Here is an 8,933-nt window from a genome sequence, read left to right as displayed (position 1 = left end):
TTTTTTTTGCTGTGCCGGTGGCATATAGAAGCTCCCGAGCCAGGGATCAAACCTGTGCCACATCAGTGACAACACCAGATCCTTAACCCACTGAGCTGCCAGGGAACTCCTAGACATTTTTCTTTACTCAAGTGCCAAAATATCTGTTGAAAGTATAAATAAGTGAATGGATAGCTTCACTGGGTCTGTTATAATTCTTTGGAATTTATCGCATGGATGCCATGGTTTTCCAGCTTCCACATCCAGAAGAATCACCTGGAAGCTTGTATAATTGAGCAAATGTGAATCTATTTCCTTATTATTCCCTCTCACATTGAAAAAAAAAATAGTAGCTTTGTTCTTTCTCTTCTTACTTTTTTTTTTTTTTTTGTCTTTATAGGGCCGCACCTGCTGCATATGGACATTCCCAGGCTAGGGGTTGAATAGGAGCTGCTGCTGCCGCCGGCCGCCACAGCCACAACAACACCAGATCTGAGCCTTGTCTGTGACCTACACCACAGCCCACAGCAACGCCAGATCCTTAACCCACTGAGCGAGGCCAGAGATCGAACCTGCCACTTCATGCTTCCTAGCCGGATTTGTTTCTGCCGCACCATGACGGGAATGCCTCTCTTCTTAGTTTTTACTTAGCAGTGTATCTTGATGATCTTTCTACACAAGGACATAGCAAGCTCCCTCATTCATTTATTCATTCATTGCTTTGTCTGTTCATTTATTCACAGCCGTGTAGCATTCCATTGTATAAACACATCATAAATTTTGAACCAGTCCTTAGTGAATGGGCCTTTCAGGTGTTTCCAGCTCTTTGCATTTGCAAACTATCCTGCCCTGAGGAACCACATCCATGCCATTTTCCATGCATGCGAAAGTGTCAGTGCCATAGGTTCCTAGAAGCTCATTTTCTGGGTCAAAAGGCAGGTGCATTTGTGGCTTTGGATGATACTGCCAAATTGTCCGCCAGTACTCTTTGCCAGCAAAGTAGGAGTGGGGCAGTGTTTCCTACCCAGGGATGCTCCTGGTGCTGAACGGAAACTTTAAAAATTTCAGATGGGAAGCTTTGTCCCAAAGGGTTTGATGTAGGAACCTGGAGGCTGGGTGGGAGGGTGGGGAGAGGAAGAGAGGGAGGCAAAGAGAGGAGGAGAGAGAAGAAAGAAGGGGGGAAACAGAGGCGGGAGAAAGGGAGGAGGGGAGAGAGAAGGGGGGGAGAGAGAAGGGGGAGGGGAGAGAGAAGGGAGGGGAGAGAGGGTGGGGAGGAGGGAGGGGAAAGAGAGGGAGGTGGGCACATGGGGTAGGGGCTCCTGAGTGTGCTCCCTCTGTTGAATTCTTTCACCTACCCACCGCCAACAGTTGGCATCCTAAATATTGATTCTCTTGCCTCCTTTTTCTCACTTGGACCATAGGGGATCCTCCAAACGTGTAGTGATGGTTAAATAGGTCATTTAGAGATAAGTTATATAGCTAAAAAGTTACTTGTTTTGCTGCTCAACACACGGCACCATTGCTGGCTTCCTGGGGCTCGTGAGACGCCCCGGGTTACCTTCGCGGTAATACCTGCTTAGGAACCACTGCCGCAGGCAGGCAGCAGACACCTGTAGGGTTTTCTGCAGGGCGAGGACCTTGTGACAAGGAAATTCTCCTGTTCCTTCAAAGGAAAACAGCAGTAACAACTCCCACTCTGCCTGCCTCTGTGATGCCGCCGTCATCCTGGGGTCGGACAGGCAATGGGGTGGTGGGGTTGGAGGGGTTGGTGAGGGCAGAGCGTTCATCTTCTATACGCTGAGGTCAGGCAGGAAAAAAGCCAGCAAAGAAACTGCCTTCCTGTCCCCCAAGAGGTCCCCCCAGCCCCAGGTTGTTCCCCCCCTTCTCCCCTTCCAAATCCCGAGGTCCTCTCGCTGCCCAAGGCAGGAAATGAAACCTGCCCGACCCCTCCCAGCGGATGACTCATTGGAGCCACACCCTTTGGGCATCTCTGGCCCCTGCTGGAAAGGAGAGCCTGACTAGCACTTGTCTGACTTTGGCTCCTGACCAAAGTCTGACATCTCTCCTTTTCCTGCTTTATGCGTCAGCCAGAGGGAAACTCTTGCGGCCCTAAATCCATCATGTTAGCTCACCTTCAGGCCAGAACACTTCCCCTCTGTTCTTGACTGGCTAATGGCTACTCCCCCTTTAGGTCGTGGCTGAGTCATCCCCTCCTGCTGGAAGCCTTCCTAGGAACCTCCCCCTCAACCCCACCTGCAGTCCTTCCTCTGGTTTCCCCCAGGTCCCTGAGCTCTGCCCACTGAGTTATCACTCTCTAGGGATGGATCTGTGTCACCCACTGGGCTGGAAGTCACAGAGGCAGAACTCAGGGCTGCACAGCCCACAGCTAGACAGTGACACTTCAACTTCCTCATCTGTACAGTGGACCTAAGAATAGCATCCACTTTCCAGGGTTTGGGGAAATAAATGGAAAGGATGTGTTAAAGCCCTTTAGCCCAAAGTCTCTCGTAAATATCACGGCGGGGTGGGGGGGTTGTGGCTGCTCTTGTCAAGCATCTCAGTGTGATCTCCAGTAGAGCTGACCCCTCCCCCACGATGCTTGCTTGGACCCTCAGGCTGTTCAGAGGTCCCCTCTGGGCTCCCATGTCTGAGCCCTGACTACTCTGGGTTGTCACTGCCTGGGATAATTCTGTCTCCCCCACTGGACTGTGAATCCTGGGGGGAGGTATGGGGATATGGCTGTCATGGTCACCTCTGGGTCCCCAGTACTGCCCAGCACAGGACCCCACACAGACCAGTTGCTGGAAGAAGTCATGTTGAATGAATGAATGAATGGCTTTAGTGGTTACCTGATCTGTTATATGTCCTTTATTTCTTTCCCACTCTAGTATATACAATTAGGTTTTCTGTAAATATTAGAATTTAGAGAAAACTTATTCCTTATAAGTTGTATGTGTGTATTTGTATGTGAAAGAGAGAGAGAGTGAACTTGAGAGAGCTTGAGGAAGAGCCTTTGGGCGTGTTTGAAAGAGGGAAGGGGTTGAAGGTGGGTGGGAAGGTGGGAAGTGGAGAGGGCTGAGGACTTGGGCAAAGGATGGGCTGAATTTGGGGGCTCTAATGTTTAAACTGTGAAGGCAGAGACCAAGTCTGTCTTGTTCACAGCAGTGTTGCCGGCATCTAGCATGAGCCTGCCACGGAGAAGATGCTCAATAAATACTTCTTTTTTTTTTTTTTTTTTTTTTTTGTCTTTTTGCCTTTTCTAGGGCCGCACCCACGGCATATGGAGGTTCCCAGGCTAGGGGTCAAATCGGACCTGTAGCTGCCGTCCTACGCCACAGCCAGAGCAACTCGGGATCCGAGCAGTCTGCAACCTACACCACAGCTCACGGCAACGCCGGATCCTTAACCCACTGAGCAAGGGCAGGGATCGAACCCGCAACCTCATGGTTCCTAGTCGGATTCATTAACTGCTGAGCCATGACAGGAACTCCAATAAATACTTCTTGAGAGAATGAATGAACCAGACTTTGTTAAAGTAGCCTAAGAACCTTGCTGTGCCTCTGTAACTGTGGATCACCGTATATTCTGAGTAGGTCTCAACAGGGAGTAAAATTCTTTAGGTCTCTCTCAGGGAGTAGTGAGAACACAGCACCTGGCTTATCAGCATCGGAAGCAAACATGTGGCTGCTGACCTCACCCTCTTGTCCAAGCTCTCAGCAGACATTAGCAATCGATGCAGGCCCTCCTTCCTGGCAAGCATGCCAGCAGACATCAATAATTGATACAAGTGCTCCTTCCAGGGGAGCCTGCGTGGGTTCCCAGAATTCTTAGTACAAATCTTTGAGGACCCACTGCCAAGTCTATCAAGAGAAGAAATATATTTGTCAACCCTGGCAAAACGGATGTGAAAAATAAGAGTTGGGGGCAGACATTATGGTCACAGTTTAGAGCTGGAAATCCCTTGTGCATTTGGCTTTGTTTATTCTCAATCCTGTAGGCCTTTGCTCACCCTATGAGGACAGAAAAGAGCTAGGTTAGTGTTTTACTCCATGCAGCAGAACTTTTTGGGCTCAAAAGCATTTCTCTTTTTTCTTTCTTAATTTTCTTTTATAGTTTACTTTTTTTTAAATGTAAGTATAGTTGATTTACAATGTTGTGTCATTTTTTTGCCGTATAGCAAAGTGACCCAGTCATACATACATATATATACATTCCTTTTATTATTATTATTATTGCTTTTTAGGGCCGCATCCGCAGCATATGGAGGTTCCCAGGCTAGGGGTTGGATCAGAGCTACACTGCCAGCCTACACCACGGCCACAGCAACGTGGGATCCTTAACCCACTGAGTGAGGCCAGGGATGGAAACCCACAACTTCATGGTTCCTGGTCGGATTCACTTCCGCTGAGCCACGATGGGAACTCCTGGTTTTTTTGTTTGTTTGTTTTTTAATACTATCTTCCACCATGTCCTAACCCAAGAAATTAGACAGAGTTCCCTGAGCTATACCCTAGGACCCCATTACTTATCCATTCTTTTTTTTTTTTGTCTTTTTGCCATTTCTGGGGCCGCTCCAGCGGCACATGGAGGTTCCCAGGCTAGGGGCCGAATCGGAGCTGTAGCCACAGCAACTCGGGATCCGAGCCACGTCTGCAACCTACACCACAGCTCATGGCAACGCCGGATCGTTAACCCACTGAGCAAGGGCAGGGATCGAACCCGCAACCTCATGGTTCCTGGTCGGATTCGTTAACCACTGCGCCACGACGGGAACTCCTACTTATCCATTCTAAATGTAATAGCTTGCATCTACCAACCCCAAACTCCCCATCTCTCTCTCTCCCTCCCCCCTGGCAAACACAAGTCTGCTTTCCATGTCTGTGATCTGTGTCTGTTTTGTAGACAGGATCATTTGTGCCATGTTTTGGGTCCACATATAAGTGATATCACACAATATTTGTTTTTCCCTTTCTGACTTCACTTAGTGTGAGAATATCTAGTTGCATCCATGCTGTTGCAAATGGCATTATTTTGTCATTTTTTTTCTGGCTGAGTACTATTCCATGGTGTATAGGTACCACATCTTCTTAATCCATTCATCTGTCAATGGACATTCAGGTTGTTACCATGTCTTGGCTATTGCGAATAGTGCTCCAATGAACATAGAGGTGCATGTGCCCAGGAGTGGGATTGCTGGATCCTATGGGAATTCTATATTTAGTTTTCCGAGGAGCCTCTATGCTGTTTTCCATAGTGGTTGTACCAATTTACAGTCCCACCAGCCTTTCCTCCCTCCCTCCCTCCTCCCTTCCTTCCCTTTCCTTCCCTTTCCCTTCTCCCTCCCTCCCCTCAGCCAGTGTTTATGAGTGTCCATCATGAACTGGCAATATTGTAGCTTCCAAGGATAAAGTGTTGAGCAAAGGAACACGCAGTTCCTGCCCTTTGTGACTCAGACTCGACTGGGGAGACAGATTCGTCAAAATATCACCCCGCACTTATAAAAGTGGCAAAGTTTGATGACTATGGAGGAGAGGTTTGCTGAATGTGTGCAGCTGAGAGGGGGTGTGAAATCCAGACAGGTGCTGAGGTGGGATTTTTAAATGAGTAGGAATCAACTGGGCGAAGAGAGGAGAGCAAAGCACTCAGGCAGGGGAAACAGCATGTGCAAACGACCCGAGGTAGGACAGATGCGTTAAGTGCAAAAGAGTGAGGGAGACTGGCTAGCTGTTCACATTTCCTCTTATTTCCAGGAACTCAGCTAAATTACATTTCTCAGCAGCTCTTATTTTACTTGTGGTCGTGTGACCTAGACAGGGCAGAGACATAGGTTAGAAGAAGTAGAAGTTCTTGAATGACAAGTGAAGCAGCCTCCCTAGTAACCTGCACTGGAGCATGACCTCAGAGAGTAAGTCACTTATACTGGGTCAAACCATCAACATTTTGGGGATGTTGGTTACAGCAGTTAGCCGACGCTGACTAAAGTCAGTGCAGCTGGCAAGAAGGAGCATGAAGCAAGAGGAGACTAGAGATGCGAGCAGGTGATAAACCACGCAGGGCCTTGTGGGGGCACGTGACTAAGTTCTGAGCACAGGAATGTGAGTGGAAGTGATGTGAGCAGCTTCTGGGTCGTGCCTTCAAAGGAAGGCCATGAGTCTGTCTCCATTATTGCCACCTCCTGCTGGCTAGAGTGGGGACCTGGTGGTGGTGCACCATTTTTTTTTTTTTTTTCTTTTTGGGAACAAACCCTCGGCATATGGAAGTTCCCCAGCTAGGGGTTGAATCAGAGCTGTAGCCGTTGGCCTACACCACAGCCACAGCAACACTGGATCTGAGCCACGTCTGCTACCTACACCACAGCTCATGGCAATGACAGATCCTTAACCCACTGAGCGAGGCCAGGGATCGAACCTGCATCCTCATGGATACTAGTCGGGTTCGTTACAGCTGAGCCACGACGGGAACTCCTGGTGCACCACCTTGACCTCGTAACACCCTAAGGATGGAAGGGCCACAGGGTAAAGAAGCCTGGGTGCCTGGATGACCTCAGCAGGCACAGCCCCTGCACCTTTCTAGGATGGCTTCCATAAGGACTGTTACATGAGAGAGAAACCAACTTCATCTCAGGTTTAAGCCTCCGTGATTTGGGGTCTCTGCCAAATTTACATCCCATCAAGATGGGGGGATCCCTGGGAGAAGCTCGGGTTGAGAGGATGAGGTTGGGACACATCTTGGAGATAAGCTCATCGCATCTGAATTCTCCCCTCTTTGAGTTTCCCCTCATTTGAAGACAGTTCCGTTTTCTCTACCCTCTCCCACCCCATGTCCGGGCAGTTCTTCTTGCCACAGGCAGGAGCCAAGAAGGAAGGGTGGCCCCAACCCGACGGCTCGGGAGGGAGAGGATGCTGGGATGGAGGAGGAAAGTGCCAGTTCTTCTTCGTTTTTATCTTTTATCTGGATACAAAATGTGTGACGTCTTCATAGTCACAAATGAACGAGCACAGGGGTGGGATTCTCAGTTCTTTCATGATTCTGATAGTTGTATCCCCTCTCCCTCCTATTGTGGGATATTAACATACTATTTTCCTTGTTATGGGTCCATACTTTCGCTGTGGTCCAATTCATTCAAGCTGATATGTGGTCACAGGCTCCCTCCTAGCCACTCAAACTTTTGTTTTGCCAAATGGCATTTATTTTTATTTATTTATTATTGTTACTAATATTATTATTTATTTTATGGCCGCACTTGAGGCAAATGGAAGTTCCCAGGCCAGGGACTGAATCCGAGCTGCAGCAGTGACCCAAGCCGCTGCAGTCAGGTTCTTAACCCATGGTGCCACGGTGGGAACTCCTATTTTAATTTTTGTTTGTTTGGTTTTGTTTTCTTTTCAGGGCTGCACCTGTGGCATATGGATGTTCTCAGGCTAGGGGTCACATTGGAGCTACAGCTGCTGGCCTACACCACAGCCACAGCAATGTGGGATCTGAGCAGCATCTGTGACCTATACCACAGCTCACAGCAATGCCAGATCCTTAACCCACTGAGTGAGCCCAGGGATCAAAACTGCATCCTTATGGATACTAGTCAGGTTCTTAACCTGCAGAGCCACAATGGGAACTCTCCCTATTTTAATTTTTTTGACTGCTCCCACAGCATGCAGAAGTTCCTAGGCCAGGGACTGAACCTGCGCTACAGTAGGAACCCGAGCCACGGCAGTGACAATGCCAGATCCTTAACCACTAGGCCACGAGGGAACTCCCAAAGTGCCATTTAAATCTTTGACTTTATGGTTTAAATCTCATGGTTCGATAAATCCATTGGGAGTGGAATGGGCTGCAAGGAAAAAGAGAACTAAAACAACAGTGGCTTCAGCAAGTAGAACTCTATGCTAAATAAATAGCTATTGTGGTCAAGCCATTAGGGGATAGTTTGTTACACAGCCAATGCTAAGTGATACACCCTTGAATTCTTGGAACTTTTCCTGGATCCTTATATTACATTCTTCCTTGTTTTTGTTTGTTTGTTTCCCTTGAGCTACTTCAGTGAGTTTCTTTTCCTTGCAACCCAAGAGTTTTAAGAAATATAGATTGCTTACTTACATGGCTCCTAGGACTTGGTGAGATGGGCAGATGGGGTGTTGGCAGCTTGCAAGTGGAGACAAGAGCAGTCCCTGGGCCTCTCAATAAGATGGAAACATCTCACAAATGGTTAGGAAGCCAGGAGGGAGGAGGTCTCAAGTGGAGTTCCCAGGAACTTCATCCCGTCCCCAGCGCCAGGATTCTCCCCTCCCTGCACTCTTTCCTGGTATCACCACTTGGTTGATAGACAGATGTCCACACTTCATATGTACATTGCATTCTCTCTCTCTCTTTTTCTCTTTCTTGGCCACCCCACAGCATATGGAGTTTCCATGCCAGGGATCTGATCTGAAGTTTCAACCTATGCTGCAGCTGTGGCAAGGCCAGATCCTTCAACCCAACTGTGCTGGGCTGGGGATTGAAGCTGCTTCCTGGTGCTGCAGAGATGCCCTGATCCCATTACACCGCAGTGGCAACTCCTGTGTTCCCTTTTTGTGCCACCCACATATCCTGTCTTCTAATAGCAAAGGGTAGTTTTGGTAATGCCTACATTATTAAAAATGGTGGAGGGATAACCTCTACCCACTCTCTCTTGTAGCTGTGCCTATGAGATTTCATGGTTTTGGGTTTTTTTTTTGTGTGTGTGTGTGTGTGTGTGTGTGTGTGTGTGATTTATCTGAATTTGTTCCATTACTGTGTAGTATTTCCCCATGGAACCCACTGTATAAAAATACCATGAATTTGATTGGGAAACAGTTTGGAAGCATCCTAAACACTGAAGATATACATAGTCTATAATTCCACTAGTGGGAAATTCCACTGCTAATCGTACCCTGAACAGAAATGTACACATGTGAGCCACAAAATGTACATTCTGA

The 8,933-nt window shown here is 48.0% G+C and overlaps 1 protein-coding gene across 1 annotated transcript in view; it reads left to right on the top strand.

The window, feature by feature from the left end:
- Positions 1-8,933, top strand: part of LOC106509492 (carcinoembryonic antigen-related cell adhesion molecule 5-like) — a 119,081-nt gene that overhangs the window by 30,616 nt on the left and 79,532 nt on the right. The window lies entirely within an intron of this gene.

The sequence above is a fragment of the Sus scrofa genome, chromosome 6, assembly GCF_000003025.6.
Source record: "Sus scrofa isolate TJ Tabasco breed Duroc chromosome 6, Sscrofa11.1, whole genome shotgun sequence".
Classification (NCBI taxonomy): domain Eukaryota; kingdom Metazoa; phylum Chordata; class Mammalia; order Artiodactyla; family Suidae; genus Sus; species Sus scrofa.
The sequence above is the reverse complement of the archived record's forward strand: the minus strand, read 5'-3'. Positions and strand labels throughout refer to the sequence as shown.